This window comes from Hyperolius riggenbachi, chromosome 1, assembly GCF_040937935.1.
Source record: "Hyperolius riggenbachi isolate aHypRig1 chromosome 1, aHypRig1.pri, whole genome shotgun sequence".
NCBI classification, from domain to species: domain Eukaryota; kingdom Metazoa; phylum Chordata; class Amphibia; order Anura; family Hyperoliidae; genus Hyperolius; species Hyperolius riggenbachi.
The window spans coordinates 348,863,862-348,882,735 of NC_090646.1; the positions used below are offsets into that span (position 1 = coordinate 348,863,862).

Genomic DNA, 18,874 nt, shown 5'->3' on the forward strand with positions numbered 1-18,874 from the left:
TGACTGTTCAGGGGTATAAGCATCTGCAAATTTTGATGATAGGTGGTCTGAGGGGGCGTATTTTGTGGAACTGGTCATAAGCAGGGTGGCCTTTTAGATGACAGGTTGTATTGGGCCTGATCTGATGGATAGGGGGGGGGGGGGCAGTAGGTGATTGATGGGTGTCTCAGGGGATGGTTAGAGGGGAAAATAGATGCAATCAATGCACTGGGGAGGTGATCGGAAGGGGGTCTGAGGAGGATCTGAAGGTTTGGCCGAGTGATCAGGAGCCCACACGGGGCAAATTAGGGCCTGATCTGAGGTGATTGATGGGTGTCTCAAGGTGTAATTAGTGGGGGTAATAAATGCAAGCAATGCACTGGCGAGGTGATCAGGGCTAAGGTCTGAGGGTGTGGGCGGGTGATTGGGTGCCCTAGGGGCAGATAGGGGTCTAATCTTATGGGTAGCAGTGACAGGTGGTGATTGATGGGTAATTAGTGGATGTTTAGAGTAGAGAACAGATGTAAACAATGCACTTGGGACGTGATCTGACGGCGGGTCTGCAGGCGATCTGATGGTGTGGGTGGGTGATCAGATTGCCCGCAAGGGGCAGATTAGGGGCTGATTGATGGGTGGCAGTGACAGGGGGTGATTGATGGGTGGCAGTGACAGGGGGTGATTGACAGGTGATCAGGGGGGATAGATGCATACAGTACAAAGGGGGGGGGGGTCTGGGGAGAATCTGAGGGGTGGGGGGGTGATCAGGAGTCCCCAAGGGGCAGTTTAGGGAATAAAAAAAAAATGTTGACAGGGAGTGATTGATGGGTGATTGGGTGCAAACAGTGGTCCGGGGGGTGGGCAGGGGGGGGGGGGGGGTCTGAAGGGTGCTGTGGGCGATCAGGGGGCAGGGGGGGGCAGACTAGTGTGTTTGGGTGCAGACTAGGGTGGCTGCAGCCTGCCCTGGTGGTCCCTTGGACACTGGGACCACCAGGGCAGGAGGCAGCCTGTACAATACACTTTGTATACATTACAAAGTGTATTATACACTTTGTATGCGGCGATCGTGGGGTTAACAACCCGCCGGCGCTTCCGAACGGCCGGCGGGTTGTCGTCGCGGGTGGGTGGAGCCAGTTGCCGGGGGAAGTGCGCGTCATCAATGACGCGATCGCTCCCCCGGCATGTCGAAAGGACGCAGTGCCCTTGGGCGTATTGCGGTCCTTTTGGCATCCACTTTGCCGCCGCCCATCGGCTGTGGGTGGTCGGCAAGTGGTTAAAGGGTACCTGAGATGGATGAAAAAAAAAAAAAGTTTTAGACATACCTGGGGCTTCCTCCAGCCCCCCTTCAGGCCAATCAGTCCCTCGCTGTCCTCCTCCACCACCTTGATCTTCTACTATGAGTCCAGGTAATTCAGCCAGTCATCACAGTCCGGCCACGTGCCACTCCCACAGCCAGGAACATTCTGCACCTGCACAATCGTGCTGCGCAGGTGTAATACGCTCCCAGCGGCGGAGTGTGTGCATGTGCACTATGCCAGACTGGCTCAAGAACCTGGACTCCTAGCAGAAGATCCAGGTGGCGGAGGAGGACAGCGAGGGACTGATTAGCCTGAAGGGGGCTGGAGGAAGGCCCAGGTATGTATAAAACTTTAATTTCATCTGTCTCAGGTTTACTCTGTTACACAGTAGTACTATACTCTACATATGCACTCCCCACAGAGCTGCAGGGAATCCACTGAGAATGTTGTGCACATTGAACAGAGGTGTTGTATCACCCATAAACCTGGTTCAGATTGTACATGAAGAATATGTAATAGAGGAAGAATCGCCTCATTCTCCTGCAGAGTACCTGCACATCACTTTTACATGTACCCACAGTCACATTGCCTAGGGCCTGATAGATGTTCTTTGTTCCGGTCTGTACATTTTACAAGTACTCTTGCCAAGGACTAGTTTTAGTCTTAAAGAAGAACTGAACTAAAAGTCAAAATAAGCATACACAAGTCATACTTACCTTCCATGTAGTCTACTCCTCAGTGTCTTTCTTCTGTCCTGTGTCCTATTTGTTCACTGTGGTTTTTTTTTTTTTTTTTACATTTTGAATATATTTGAAGCCTAGCGTGTGCAGCCGGGAGGGGTAATCAGGACACAGGATAGTTGGAACTGTGTCTCCTGCTCCCTGTCACCTCCTTTCAACCAAAAAGATGGCTGCCCCCATGAATCACAAACATTTGCCTGTTCTTTTAAAACAGGTAATATAATCTCTTACCCACCCTATCTATTCTAATTAACATAACTAATGTAACTTGATGACAGTATGTTTGTTTAGGCTGAAGTTCCCCTTTAAACTGTAACATCGCCCACTTGAGCCATAGGGAAACATGGACATTACCTGGTACATCAGTTTTCCTCTCAGCTATAACTGACAGCAACTGATATTTTACTGACAGCAACTGATATATTTCAGATCTGACAAAATATTGTCAGAACTGGAAGGGATTATTGTCAGAAGAAAATGGTGAGCTTCTGAGAGGAACTGATGGCAAGGTAACTATGTAATGTTCATTTGAAGTTACCTCATGTGTTTATTTTAAATATTTTTACTCAGTACAGGTTCTCTTTAACCATCTTAGCGGTATGGACGAGCTCAGCTCGTCCATCACCGCCGATGGCTGCCGCTCAGGCCCTGCTGGGCCGATTTTGTTCAAATAAAGAGCAGCACACGCAGCCGGCACTTTGCCAGCCGCGTGTGCTGCCCGATCGCCGCCGCTCTGCCGCGATTCACCGCGAGCAGCGGCGAAAGAGGGTCCCCCCAGCCGCCTGAGCCCAGCGTAGCCGGAACAAAAAGTTCCGGCCAGCGCTAAGGGCTGGATCGGAGGCGGCTGACGTCAGGACGTCGGCTGACGTCCATGACGTCACTCCGCTCGTCGCTATGGCGACGATCTAAGCAAAACAAGGAAGGCCGCTCATTGCGGCCTTCCTTGTTTATTCTGGGCGCCGGAGGCGATCGGAAGAACGCCTCCGGAGCGCCCTCTAGTGGGCTTTCATGCAGCCAACTTTCAGTTGGCTGCATGAAATAGTTTTTTTTTAATTTAAAAAAAACCCTCCCGCAGCCGCCCTGGCGATCTTAATAGAACGCCAGGGTGGTTAAGGGAATAAATATGGTAGTCTACATATCTCTCTCACTTCAGTTGTTTTTTTTTAAATTCCTAAGCGTTGGCAGTTAAGAGACGAATTTCATGTTACATACTTTCAATCAACAAGATTGTAATATGCAAATTAGGAGTCGGAGTCGGTGGATTTTTGTACCGACTCCACAGCCCTGATGGCAGGAGAGGTCCCTGGAAGATCAAGAAGATTTGTTTATGTATGTTGTGTTATGTTTTTATTGCGCATTATCTTTTCCAGAAAGTTGGAAATTTCTGCAGGAAATGTTTATACAAATGTTGAGGGGCCTTAATTGGCTGAAAAGATCAAACTGCGTCACATTTTTATATATTTTTTTTTCTCCCAATTAAAATGTTTGTGAATAAGCATTGTATATGTATGTTTCCCACTGGAGAGTTACATTTGGTAATTGCAAGAAATGTTGCATAGTTTTTCCTTTTAAAAGTTTTACACCTCAGAACATGTTGACCAGTGAAGTTTATTGCATGGGTGTATATGAAATGTTTTGGGTATTTTTGTGTTGTTGTTTTTTATTGTGCTGCTGACAGGATCACTGGATAATTTAGTAGTTATGCTAGTAATAGCAGAAAGGTGTCTAGTGCTTTTTCTCTTCACCTCCAGAATCAGGTGTGACCAAACTAAAACGAGCTACATTTTCTTAAAGCAAGGGCTTGTCCTGAAGTAATCCAGAAGCGAACATGAAGTATTATTATGTACGCTGGAAAAAAGCCTGGCTGAACAAGGCAAAACTGTCTCCAAAAACACACTGCAGTGGCAGACATTTCAATATATCGAATTACCTTTATCTCATAGATGACTCAAGAAAACTTTCTTCACATTTTATCTTTATGAAGCTGGCCATACACTATTCAGTTATCATTCAGTTTTGTTTGTGATGGGTATGAGGATCAATATCATCGTTTTATGATTAAAGCTTCTTGCACACAGGGACGTTACAGGCGCACGTTAGTGCAGCCTGTAACGCTCCCCCAACGCACAGCAATGTAACACAAGTGGGCTGTTCACACTGCCCACGTTGCGTTACATTGTAACGCAGCAAAGTGCTGCATGCTGTGCGTTCTACGCGGCTAAGCCGCGTTAGACTGTTTGCACATGCTCAGTCATGTTGGGGAGGAGGGGAGAGCGGCCGGGCACATGGCTAATTAATATTCACTGCACTCAGTGACGTGCAGGGTTTACTTCCTGGAGCGGCCGCTATGTGCGGCGATTGGCCGGGCGGGACCACGTGATGCCGCATGCATCCAAGAGTACGCATCACGGGCGCCAGAGTGAGCTGCACAACGCAGCTCACTCTGACGTCCACGCCAGAGAGCACCAGGCGTTCCGTTAGGGGCACGTTATGTGCCCTATAACGTCCCCTAAACGCAACGTCCTGGTGTGCAACTAGCCTAAATCAAGACCAACATTGTGCATCAATCTTCTGACCGATTTTAGCCCTTGATATCAATCGTAATATCGATCACTTCAATTTATGATTAGATTTAATTTTTTGGGGGATGTCTGTGTAACTGTACCCATGCACTATACAATAAAAAGTTTGATTTTCCTGTTTAGTGGACCAAAATGATCGAATTAAATGGAAGTCTAAAAATTCTTTTGTTTTTCTTGATGAAGAAAAAAGTTTATCCAGTTTTTTTTCAATAAAAATCCGATCGGACATTTTGGCATTTTTTTCTATATTCGATCTAATGGAATTATTGAAAGAAATTATCTAATAGAAAAAAATGAAAAAATTGTACGGGCACCATTACTGGGGGGGAAAAAATGTACAGTGTATGGGTACATTTAGTCAGGCTCAGGCTTATCATTAAAGAGAACCCGAGGTGGGATATAATTATATTAGTGGGTCACAGAGGCTGGTTGTGCACACTATCACCAGCCTCTGTTGCCCTATGGTGTGCCCCCAGGACCCCCCTGCGATCTGCTGTCCCCTCCGCCGTGCTAGCGACAAGCAGCGTGTCGGCAGCACAATGTTTACCTATGCGGTGTCTGTTAGCGCCGCTCCCCTGCCTCCTCTGTATCGGCGCTACCCGCCCGCGTCCCTTCCCTCCCGCTGATTTGAGGGAAGGGACGCGGGCGGGTAGCGCCGATACAGAGGAGGCGGGGGAGCGGCGCTGACAGACACGCATAGGGAAACGTGCTGGCGACACGCTGCGTGTCGCTAGCACGGCGGGGGGGGACAGCAGATCGCAGGGGGGGTCCTGGGGGCACACCATAGGGCAACAGAGGCTGGTGATAGTGTGCACAACCAGCCTCTGTGCCCAAGGCTGGTTTAAGCAACAATGGGGCCCCAGGGCAAATTAAACCTGGGCCCCCCCCCCCCCCCCCAACAGATACCCCGAAACAAATCTGCATTAAGGGACCTTTTTTGCAGCTGGTATAGTCAGGGTGTGAAGCCCCAATCGGTCGGAGCTCCACATTCTGGCTACCCCAGCCTGCATGGGGGACAAGGGGTTAAAAAGTTTCAGGAGGGGGGGACCCCACATAATTAAAAAAAAAAAAATTCCCACACTCTAAACATAAAAAAAAATTGGGAAAATAGGAAAAAATGCCAGGGATCTTCATACAGCCATATTGCGGCTGTATTGCAATCCCTGACCAAAGCGCTGCGGATGCATATGGACCCCCTAGGAAAGCCCATCAGGAAATTTATTGCTCTTTCTTTTGATGCCTGTAAAATTACACTACCGTTAGGTTTGCTACTAAAAGTGACATTTACCGCATTTAAAAGTATACTTTTTTTCCTTTGAAACTTTAAAATCGATTTTCTCAAAAACTATAAGGTCTTTTTGAAAAAATTTCCCTCATGTAGCCACTGGGGGCCCCTACAAGCTCTGGGGCCATGGGGCAATCTCCCCCTTTGCCTCTATGGCAGCGCCGGCCCTGTCTGTGCCCCACTAATATAATTAAACCTCACTTCGGGTTCTCTTTAAGGTTTTCTAAAAATAGATGTTTTACATGATTTAAATCATCCTAACCTCTAACCTGTCCTTTCTGGAGAAGGGTTGTTTCCTCGTGACCCTGCATCTGACTGATTCCCTTTTTACCACATCTCCATTCACCTGAATTATGATTTCTCTGAGCCCTGTTTTCTTGTTTTTCTCATCTTCAGTTCTATACCCATTTGTAGCAGCTCTGGTGATTTTCACCAAGATAGCAGAGGTTTTTGGCTTTTTTAAGGGCTCGTTCCCACTATCGCGAATCTGCATGCGTCCAACGCATGCAGATCCGCACATGTAATGCAAGTGGATGGGCCTGTTTCCACTGTAGCGTTGTTGAGGTGCGTTTTTTTAGCGTGAAAAAAACGCACAAAAGAGCCAACGATTTCGCCTGCGTCGGGAATCCGTGCGAATCGCCGCTAATGTATTTAATAGTAAAAACGCATGCGTTTGTTACATGCGTTTTTACCCGCGATTTCGCGTGCGATTTCGCACCTTTTTCAATTTTATTTAGCCCTGGCAGTGTCATGGTTAATTTCGCATGGCACCCTGCCATGCGAAATCGCATGCGAAATCGCGGGTAAAAACGCATGCGGAAACTGATCCGCATGCGTTTTTACAAGCGTCGGAATGCGGCCGAAATCGCGTCGCAACAGTGGGAACGAGCCCTAAGACTTACGAGTCCAATTCCTGTATCAGAACTGACTTTCTAAATGCTGTGTAGAGCAAGGTGATCTTCAGACTCAAGTCCAGAAGGCCATGACTACCCTATTAGAACAGGAGTCTTTTTTTCTTTTTTTGGGGCTGTCAGACTTTGATTCAGAGGATTCACAATTATTTGGAAGCACGAATGGTGTCCATCAAATAATCTATTCCTTCTAGCAAAGTCTTTGTCTTGCACCACATTCTGAAATGGACACAAGCCAGATGCATATTTTTTTTGCGTTTAGGTCTCCCATTACAGTGGATTAGTGGTTAGAACTCATAAGAGCCATTTTATATATCAGATCCAGTAACACTAGTCTCAATTGGTTGGTTGATTCCGCATAACTTGTATCAAAGTATGTCCTGGTATTTAAAGAGGAGCTGTTAGGTATAGGGTCTCAGAGAAAAAAAACACATACAGGATCTTCTCAAAAAATTAGCATATTGTGATAAAGTTCATTATTTTCTGTAATGTACTGATAAACATTAGACTTTCATATATTTTAGATTCAAATACACACAACCGAAGTAGTTCAAGCCTTTTGTTTTAATATTGATGATTTGGGCATACAGCACACGAAAACCCAAAATTCCGATCTCAAAAAATTAGCATATTTCATCCGACCAATAAAAATTGTTTTTAAGACAAAAAAAAGTCAACCTTCAAATTATGTTCAGTTATGCACTCAATACTTGGTCTGCTCAGGTGTTATGGAGGCCCAGGATGCTTCGATAGCGGCCTTAAGCTCATCCAGAGTGTTGTGTTTTGCATCTCTCAACTTTCTCTTCACAATATCCCACATATTCTCTATGGGGTTCAGGTCAGGAGAGTTGGCAGGCACAGTAATACCATGGTCAGTAAACCATTTACCAGTGGTTTTGGCACTGTGAGCAGGTGCCAGGTCGTGCTGAAAAATGAAATCTTCATCTCCATAAAGCTTTTTAGCAGATGGAAGCATGAAGTGCTCCAAAATCTCCTGATAGCTAGCTGCATTGACCCTGCCCTTGATAAAACACAGTGGACCAACACCAGCAGCTGACATGGCACCCCAGACCATCACTGACTGTGGGTACTTGACACTGGACTTCAGGCATTTTGGCATTTCCCTCTCCCCAGCCTTCCTCCAGACTCTGGCACCTTGATTTCCGAATGACATGTGAAAGTTGCTTTCATCCGAAAAAAGTACTTTGGACCACTGAGCAACAGCCCAGTCCTGCTCCTCTGTAGACCAGGTCAGGCGCTTTTGCCGCTGTTTCTGGTTCAAAAGTGGGTTCATGCTTCCATCTGGTGAAAAGCTTTATGGAGATGATTTCATTATTCAGCACGACCTGGCACCTGCTCACAGTGCCAAAACCACTGGTAAATGGTTTACTGACCATGGTATTACTGTGCTCCATTGGCCTGCCAACTCTCCTGACCTGAACCCCATAGAGAATCTGTGGGATATTGTGAAGAGAAAGTTGAGAGACGCAAGACCCAACACTCTGGATGAGCTTAAGGCCGCTATTGAAGCATCCTGGGCCTCCATAACACCTGAGCAGTGCCACAGGCTGATTGCCTCCATGCCACGCCGCATTGAAGCAGTCATTTCTGCAAAAGGATTCCCGACCAAGTATTGAGTGCATAACTGAACATAATTATTTGAAGGTTGACTTTTTTTGTTTTAAAAACACCTTTTATTGGTCGGATGAAATATGCTAATTTTTTGAGATAGGAAATTTGGGTTTTCATGAGCTGTATGCCCAAATCATCAATATTAAAACAATAAAAGGCTTGAACTACTTCAGTTGTGTGTATTTGAATCTAAAATATATGAAAGTCTAATGTTTATCAGTACATTACAGAAAATAATGAACTTTATCACAATATGCTAATTTTTTGAGAAGATCCTGTATATCTGTAGCTAAAGATTGGCTGTACTTACATTACATATGCATTTCACTGTCCACGTTTGTATTTCACAGAATTTTTATATAGTATTTGCAGAGAATGATGCTCCTGACAGCTCATGGCAGGTTCCATGTTTGTCTGTCTCCTATGAAGCCAAATGTGTCGTCATAGTTACATAGTTACATAGTTATTTTGGTTGAAAAAAGACATACGTCCATCGAGTTCAACCAGTATAAAGTACAACACCAGCCCGCTCCCTCACATATCCCTGTTGATCCAGAGGAAGGCGAAAAAACCCTTACAAGGCATGGTCCAATTCACTGCCTGCTTCCTGATGATTCACTCGCACAAAAGATCCGTAATGAATTACACTACTGTGCAGTGAATATTGATTAGCCATGTGGCTAGGAACAATAGCTGACTCCTGCAGTGTACTCTGCCCGGAGATTTTTCACTGCTACGCTGTTGTAACATGAGCCTGTACTTTCTCACTAGCAGCCGAGGGGAGGACCCAAGCAGCCCCAGAATGCTTTGCCGTATGGTATGCGGCCTTTCGTCCTTTTGAGAGCTTGGGTCTAACAGCTTTGCTGATAAGCACACATTAAAAGTAAGAGAGATTTTTTTACTTCAGTATTGCCTTTTTGGCTTCCTTCTAAACTGTTTAACACAGGAGAATAGAGGTTTAAATTAGCTTTTGCAGCCTGACAGTTACTCTTTAACAAACCAACATGTGATCACCACTGATACAGGTGCAGGAGGTTGGGAGCCCATTTTCTGTCTAAGCAAATTCAAACTCTTTGGTTTCCGTTTTTCCGGTTTTTTTTTTTCTGACTTTTTTTCTTCAAATCACAGGGTGCCTTTTGACATTTGAAATGCCCTTATGCCTTTTGGATAACAAACTATGAAACAGAAATCATCTTGTTTTGACTGAGATCTGTTCGGCGATCTCTTATGTAAGCAGACAAGGGTAAGGAGTCTATCTCCCTAGCGAAGTTGAACTCTTATAGGATAAAGGCCCATACACACGTCTGATTTTTGCGAACGACTGGTCGTTTGAACGTCCCGTTGTTCAGTCGTCCGCATGCCAAATCGGGCGTGTGTACAGCCTGTTGTTCGCGTGATAAGACGGAGTTTGAGCGATCCGCCCAGCGGATCGCTCAAACTCAGTCTTATCACACAAACAGTCTGTACACTCCCGATTTGGCGTGCGGACGACTGAACGACGGAACGTTCAAACGACCCGTCCGTTCGCAAAAATCAGACGTGTGTATGGGCCTTAAGACTTGTTGGTTGATTTTATTTTATTTATTTTCAAGAGTAATAACTTTAAAAGGGGATGGTGTCTGATCCCTCAACTGTAAAGGAAAATTTGATGTAGTGGACTGTACCATTAGTAGATATTTCCACCACTTACACAGAGCTCCAGGGGTTCTTTTTACAAGCTCCCATGAGATATCCAGAGGTGATTCTCTAGTAGTTTGCCTCATACTGGCTGAATAAGCCCTTTTTTTTTTTTTTCCTTCTAATTTTAATTATTTTAATCTCTCCAGCTGAAATCCTTTGCAAATATTCTAGGTCTTTTACAAGTAGATCTGTCTTCTCTGCCACTCCTCTCTCTCTCTCGCTTCACTCCCGGAGAGCTTTGTATCACGTGACAAAAACTAGAGGCACAATGCTTAGCTGCCTCTAGTGGTCACATAAGGTAAATGCCACAGTGCCACTAGCATCAAGTCACTGGACACACAACTCCCCAGAAGTGAAGGGACAGGGAGCAGCAATGACCGTGGAGAGAAGACAAATGGGGAAAGCACTGGCAGACAGGTGAGTAGCTCTGCTGGAACACCTGGGGACCAAGGAAGGCAGTGCACACACACTTTCAATAGATTTCATGCTGAAATCTATTGAAAAATCGGTGTACAGTGTGTGGAGGGATTCAATCAGATCCTTCACTGATCAGATAATGATCTGTGAGGGATCATTCTGTTGGCCACATCAACCAGTGTATACCAGCTTTAGAGTATTTAGACAGAGGTAAAACCTTGTAGATAAACAAGTGTACTTATTCAGTTATGGGGTGCCCGCAAAAGTTAGCTTCTTAATCCACATTAACTGGATGGGTCAAACCAGTCCTAACAGTATTCTAGGATGTATAACAGAGGCACCAACGTAGTATAAAAAAAGTTTAAAACAGGGCTGAGGAGTCTGAACAATTTTGGGTACCTGGAGTCAGTCGGCAGTTTCATAAACTGAGGAGTCAGTTGGATGATTTTTGTACCAACTCCACAGCCCTGGTTTGAAAACAGTTTAAAAAGGAGGTAGTGGTGGACTTGCCTCCTTCAAGAAGACACCAAAAGTTGTTAGTTTATAGTGAACAATTCATTCACAATACTCCAAAAGTGCAACGCTTTTCGCAGGTTTGATACCCCTTTATCAGGTAATAACTGAGTATATATCATATAGTATATAGCATATAGGGTTAGCAGAAGAACCAAGCACCTCTGTCAGAGGTCCTGCCCTGAGTGAAGAAAATATGTAAAATCTCCTGTCGCCCTGTTGTGGAGGACAAACTGAAGTTTTATACCAGTTACCAGTAATTAGATTTCCATGTAGTCCTCCACAACAGAACTAAAGGTGGCCATACATGGTACAATTTTTCATTTTTTTTCGATTAGATCATTTAGTTCGATTATTCCGTTAGATCGAATATAAATATTTTTCCAGCATGTACGATCTGATTTTTCTCAAAAAAAAAGGGATAAACGTTCAAATTTCTTTATCGAAAAAATAAAATATGTTCAACTTTCATTCGATCATTTAGATCGAATAAATGGGATAATCGAAAGTTTTTATTGTACCATGTATGGCCACCATAATACCCACCACAAGTAGTAACCTCTGCCTACATCTAATTTTTCACAAATTGATTTGTAATGGAAAAAGCTTTGTGCATAGCTAATTGTGTGTTTTATTAAAAATGGGATAACCCTCTTTTCAAACTTTATTTCATTAAAAATGAGAGCTTGGACTTTCGTATAGTACCGTAATGATATAAATGATTGTAACTCTGATGCCAGCACACAAAGGTGTTCTCTGTTGTAGTTTTAAAACAGCTGGTTGAAAGTCAATGTTTTTGGCTCTTGGTGCAAGTTAAAGAGCTGTTGATTTAGCATTTGTTGCTGGGAGCTCAGCTAATGCTGGTGCCCAGCAACCCAATACATTTTATTTGTTGTTCTCCCAGCAGCAGGCACAGTGTAGCTCTGACAACCTTTTCTTTTAAACCGGATAACAGACTGGATGGGTTTTTTTTTTTTTTTTTTTTGTTACACCCTTTGGGTATTGCACATTAGTAGAAATCTAGGAGGGAAATAGACATTAAAGCCTGTACTTATTTATATATACTGCACATTTGTACTTTAACTTTTTTTTTTTGGCCCACGTGGACAGATGTATGGAAGTCTATTTAATCCTGTAGCTAACACTTGTGAAGAATAAGGCTACATACACGCTTGAGATAAAAGTCTTTTGGAAAAGGCAAGATCACAGACTAATTTTACCCCATTCCATGTAGTATGAGAGCCATACCTACACAGTCTATTCTTTTGAGCTAAACTCCCCATCAGATCAAAATCTTTCGAGCTTTCGACTGTTAAACAAGGTGTGTATGAGGATCTGCAGATATCATAGACTATGAATGCATTTTGCAAGAATGGATCTTTTTCAGGAACTGATCTTTTGCAGATACTGATATGTTGAATGTGTACAGCATCTTTGTGTGCAGCATCTTGCAAAGATTTTTATCTGATGGGGAGTTCAGCTCAATAAAATAGACTGTGTAGAGCAGGGGTCCCCAACCTTTTCCGGCCCAGGGACCACTTTCTGACAAGTTTTCTCCGGGGGGGGGGTCCTAGTGGACAGTGTCGTGCGCAGCAGGTTACAGGTGGGGGTCTGGGGTGCGGCGGCATAGCTAGCATAGTTGCCCCAGTATAGGGTGTTTAGTTGCCCAAGTATGGCTAGTATAGTTACCCCAGTAAAGCTAGCATCGTGCCCTGGTATAGCTAGTATAGTCCCAGTATGGGTAGGTAGTGCCCCAGTATAGCTAGTATAGTGCCCAGTATGGGTAGGTAGTGCCCCAGTATAGCTAGTATAGTGCCCAGTATGGGTAGGTAGTATAGTGCCCCAGTATAGCACCCCAGTATGGGTGGGTAGTGACCCAGCATAGGCGCTGTGATGAGGCAGGAAGCATGGTAGCGGCGATGTGTATCGCTTTTACTATGGGAACCGCTCTCTCCTGCTTCCTGCCTCATCACACCAGCCACGGGGCGCGCTGCTGTGATTCCGTTACACGGGCAGGAGGAGACGGGAATATAAGAGGAAGCGGCCGCCGGCTAAGGTAACAGCGCCGGCCGTGGGGAGGGGCATCAAGAGGACAGTCCCGCGGCCCAACTGCAAACGTCCCACGGACTAGCAGTGGGCCGCGGACCGGTGGTTGGGGACCCCTGGTGTAGAGTATGGCTCTCATACTACATGGAATGGGGTAAAATTGGTCTGTGATCTTGCCTTTTCCAAAGACTTTTATCTCAAGTGTGTATGTAGCCTATGTGTTTGTGAGCTGGTGACAGCCCTTGGCTCAAATTTAACATGCTTATAAATGCCTAGTAAGGCTTTCTCTGTTTATGAGTAAAAGGGAATAATAGATGTTCGTTAAGCGCTTTATACATGTGAACTAGCCCTTATTCTCTGCAAAGGCATATGTGGCTCTACATGTGAAATGTAAAACAAAGGAAGTTGCCATATGCTAGTGTCAGGCTTGTCTGGTCAATGACTATAGGTCAGGCTGTATGCTCATATGACTGACCTGTAGCCCAGCCCGTAACACCTGCACAAAACTCCTACCTAATGCTGGGTATACACGGCGCGATAGTTCTTATCTATCGAACCGCTGGTGGCTCGATTGATACTATCCGACGTGTCCGATCACCGCGGCTGATCGATACCGCGCTTGATCCCCGCGGGCGGACAATGCAGAAAACGAAGCGCTGATAAGGAAGCGCCAGCGGGGACGAGCGCGAATCGATCTGTGCGGATGAGCGGTGACGCGCCGGCATCGAGCCACTGGCTCGATTCTGCCGCACTATGTCACCGTGTATGCCCAGCCTCACACAGAACTACAATAACCCTGCAGGTAGATGTAGCATGAAAGACAGTATCCACCAAACAGAACCAATAGTAATAATACAAGGCACAATGTTCACATGTGTAATTTTCACCTGAGGCCTGGAGGATGAGGCAATCCAGAGAAGTCAGATGACTGCAAGCAGGTAGAATGGTTATGCAGTTCAGGGACTTAAAGAGACACTGAAGCGAAAAAAAATATGATATAATGAATTGGTTGTGTACTATGAATAATTACTAGAAGATTAGCAGCAAAGAAAATATTCTCATATTTTTTTATTTTCAGGTATATAGTGTGTTTTCTAACATTGCACCATTCTATAATATGTGCAGATTACACAACACTCTGCATTCAAAATGATTCTTTCAGAGCAGTCTGTGAACGAATGACCTCTCCTCTGGCAGATAAAAAGAAAACTGTTTACTTACAGTTGAGATAATGAAAGTCAGAAGACAGCCCTCTCCACGACTTTGAAAGTCGTAGAGATTAATGGCTTTTTTGCATAGAGATAACTGGAGTTTCTTGACTCTTCCTGTACTGGAAACAATTACACTGATGTATTTGATCTTAATGTTTTATTTCTTAGCTGTGCTACACATACAAATCATAATATCATAATTTTTTTTTCGCTTCAGTGTCTCTTTAAGAGATAGTGTGGTCTGTACTAGCCAGATGTCAGTCCAGGCAGCTTTCATTCAAGTCCTTATCCAGGCAGAGGTCGATCCAGGTGGCAAACTGGCAAAGTCCAGGTACAATAGCAGAGTCTGCAATGGGTAATCCAATAGAGCGTGGTCAGGATACAAAGCAGAGTCGGCAACCGATAATCCAATAGAGCATGATCAGGATACAAGGCAGTCAGCAACAGGGAATCAAATAGTTTGTGAGCACATACCCAGCAACAAGCCAAAAGCTAAATGCTATCATGGGTGATAACTGGGGGCGCTCACCTGAGTTAAATACGAGGACTAACCAATCAGAAAGCAAAAGAATAAAAAATAACCAATGGCATACCAGCGTGTCAGCAGGTCAGCTGATCACACACACACACACACACACACACACACACACACACACACACACACACACACACACACACACACTACAGCAGGGGAGCGTGTACTGAGAGTGCGCTCCGCGCCTATCCAATGGGAGCTGAGCACCAGGCTGTGCTCCAGTAACGTCAGCGGCCTGCCGAGACCTGGAAGCTTGCGCCTCAGCCCAGGTCTCAACGTTCCGCCGCCATGAGTGCCCTGATGATCTTACAGCTAGATACATTTGCAAATTTGAACAAAATGTGTGAATATGTTCTTTCTTTTCAGAAAAAAATTTAATTCGGTCCCCATCATATTCAGGTTAACATTTGTTGTCTAATAGCGATCAGGGCTGTCGAGTTGGTACAAAAATCATCCAACTCAGACTCCTCTTCTTATAAAAACCACCGACTCCAGGTACCCAAAATTGCTCTGACTCTTCGACTCTACAGCCCTTGCAGGGCTGTGGAGTGGGTACAAAAATCATCAGACTCCTCAGTTTGTTACCTCCGACTCCCAACTACCCAAAAATTACTCCAACTCGCCCAAAATTGCTGCAACTCTTCGACTCAATGCCACAGTCCTGATAGCAATCATATTCAGTGTCAAAATCTTGCTTTCATATCCCAAAGCAACTGTATAACAGCTACAAAAAATGATTAAGTGTTTGTGCATATGCTCATGCATCAAACCACCAGCTAGATATTTACTGTGTTCTGTGCAGGAAAGATGTTAGTCAGGGAGCCTACTGAATCTGAACACACTGAGCTATAAACCTTTTCAACCCTTTCATTGTACATGTGTTTAAATTGGCATACTTCACAGGTAGTCCCTGAGTTGCGGCTGCCCAACTTACGAACGACCCGCCGATACAAACTGCATTGATTCTGTGTTTCCATGGGAACAAGTCAAAACTTTTTTTTTTTTTTTTTTTCAAAATTGGACTGGTATTTGAGAAAAGATTTAAAAAAAAATAAAAAATGGCTTTTAAACTTGTATAAGCAGGTACAAAGGGCAGAGGTGACACAGAGGGGGACACAGAGGAGGTACAGGGGACAGAGATGGCACACTGTTCTGACTTGAGAACAGATTCAGGTTAAGAACGGTCCCTATCTCGTTCGTTAACCTGGGACTACCTGTATATGCTTTATTTGGGGCCAGCATCTTAAGTGGTGCTGTACCATATGCCAGATCAATAATTTTTGTTTGAAGTTGGATCTTATTCTTGGGTTACTGAAGTGGAAGTCTGTAATAATATATTTAAATTGTATATACTGACTTGAAAACCATGCACCCCATTTTAAAGCGAAATATAACCCTGCATTTCAACTTTGCTCTAATACATTATTTACAGCATATTATATGCAACCAGCATTTTTTTTTACTAGACCAGCATTGGAAGGGTTAAACACAGAGGTTTAAAGATCCGTGGAGAGATATGCAGAAGTTCAGATAAATACATTTAACTAAATAGAATGTAACAAGTGATAAATGTTACACACTCTTTGGCTGTCCTCCAGCTACTTCTCAGTCAGAGTGAGTCGCATTCCACACTTAGATACATTTTGTTTACATAAATGTATCTATGTAAGCAGGGCAGTTTCTAGGCTAAATTTCACCCAGTTCGAGAGTTAAAAAATATGCCCCCCCCCCCCCCCCCCAGGTTAGGTAGTGATAGGGACCCCAGTTTAGACAGTGATAGGTGTCTCCCCAGGTTTAGTGACAGGGCCCCCCCAAGGTTAGGTTGTGACAGGGATCCCCAGTTTAGGTAGGGACAGGTGCCTTCCCAGGTCATGTAGTGACAGGGACCCCCTAGGTTAGATAGTGGCAGGGACCCACAGGTAAGGCAGTGACAGAGACCCCCCAAGGTTATGTAGTGACAGGGACCCCAAGGTTAGGTAGTGACAGGGACCGCAAGATCATGTAGTGACATGGACCTGCTAGGTTAGGTAGTGACAGGGACCCCAAGATCAGGTAGTGACAGAGACCCCCTAGGTTTGATAGTGACAGGGACCTCCTAGGTTAGGCAGTACCAGGGACCCGTAGGTAAAAGGGATACTGTAGGGGGGTCGGGGGAAAATGAGCTGAACTTACCCAGGGCTTCTAATGGTCCCCCGCAGACATCCTGTGTTGGCGCAGCCACTCCCCAATGCTCCGGCCCCACCTCCGGTTCACTTCTGGAATTTCTGACTTTAAAGTCAGAAAACCACTGCGCCTGCGTTGCCAGGTCCTCGATCCAGCTGATGTCATCAAGAGTGCACAGCGCAGGCCCAGTATGGTCTGTGTCTGCGCAGTACACTCCTGGTGACAGCGGGAGCGAGGACACGGCAACGCAGGCGCAGTGGTTTTCTGACTTTAAAGTCAGAAATTCCAGAAGTGAACCGGAGGTGGGGCCGGAGCATTGGGGAGTGGCTGCGCCAACACAGGATGTCTGCGGGGGACCATTAGAAGCCCCGGGTAAGTTCAGCTCATTTTCCCCCGACTCCCCCCCCCCCCCCCCCCCACAGTATCCCTTTAAGTAGTGACGGGGACCCCCGTAGGTTAGGTATTGATAGTTGCGGTGCCCCCGCCCCTACTCAGTTTCTTAATAAGATCAGCGCCGCCGTCACCCACCGCCACCCGTCCATGCTGGCTTCATGTCATTTGAAGGCTGAAGCAATCAGACCTCCAATCGGCAGCGAAGTGAGGAAAGGGCGCATGGTACGCACACACCCGTCTGCGCTTCAAATGAGGGAAGTGACTAATGACGTCACTTCTGCAATTGCGGTCGGTACTTTGTCCGCGTGCCATGCGCCTTCTCTCTTCACTTCGCCCCTGATCGAAGGTCTGAGTGGCTGCGGTGGCGGCGGGCGCACAGAGGCTGCAGAGTCAGAGGTTGGGTGCAGGCATGGCGCCCATAGCACTTCACATACCTGCACCCCTTGAGAAACGCGTCTGCCGGTGATCGCGCTGGTGCGCACAGCTCCTCCTGCCTCTCGCTGCACCGCATCAGCGCGTCACCGGCTCCTAGCAGTCACATCCTTCTGCTTCTGCCTGGCTCCCCCCCCCCCCCCCCCTCCCCAATCTGTCTCTCATCGGCGCCCCGTTCAGCAGAACCGGCTGAACGGGCCAAGAAACGTCCCTGTATGTAAGCTTCGGATGCGTCTGCAGTTCTCTCCAGGAACTTTAAAACTCCGTGTAACCCTTCCAATGCTGGTCTAGTAAAAAAAAAATGCTGGTTGCATATAATATACTGTAAATAATGTTTTAGAGCAAAGTTGAAATGCAGGGTTATATTCCGCTTTAATTTGTAAATAAAAACAGAATGGTATAACTATAGTCTTTAGACCAGCCAGAGGCAAAGTACAACCTATGGGCTGTGTTCAGGTGGTTTAACTTTTTAATGTGACTGGCTGATGCAGAGCTCGATTCATTGTCTGCCTCCAGGGCTGTGGAGTCGAACAATTTTGGGTGCCTAGAGTCAGAGTTTGAGTCGGTGGTTTCATAAACTGAGTTGGAGTCGGATGATTTTTGTACTGACTCCACAGCCCTGTCTGCCTCCCTACTTGTTCTCTCCCTCTCTCTATGCAGCATTGCGAGAGGAGCATATTGAGTTTACACACCTGCTCTCAGCTTCCAGTACCAATCTCCCTTCAGCTGCATGACCATTGTCCCATCTCCATGACTGCAGCGGTGTCTTGTCATGTGACATTGGGACATATGACGAGACGCCGCTGTAGCCAGTAAGAGGATGCTGGTCTTGTGGCAGAAAAGAGATTAGCGCTGTAAGCGGAGAGCAGGTGTGTAACCTCATTAATATGCTCCGCTCACAACTCTGCATAGAGAGAGGGGAACATATACTACAGAGAGTGCTGCCTAATATTGTAGTCACAGCTGGCTGCCTAAACTGGGGATGGGGCTACTTAATATTGGAGGCACACCTGGCTATCTATACCGGGATGGAGAGTGGGGGGCTTATCCGATGCCTGAA

General features: G+C 45.7%; 1 protein-coding gene across 2 annotated transcripts in view; it reads left to right on the top strand.

The window, feature by feature from the left end:
- GNA11 (G protein subunit alpha 11) overlaps positions 1–18,874 on the top strand; it is an 86,949-nt gene that overhangs the window by 30,958 nt on the left and 37,117 nt on the right. The window contains exon 1 of one of the 2 annotated variants that reach the window (XM_068271256.1): positions 2,443–2,523. The exons of the other annotated variant lie outside the window; for it this stretch is intronic. The gene's annotated coding sequence lies outside the window, so the exon portion shown is untranslated. Of the gene's footprint in view, positions 1–2,442; positions 2,524–18,874 lie in introns of those variants that run through there. 2 annotated transcript variants of the gene reach the window in all.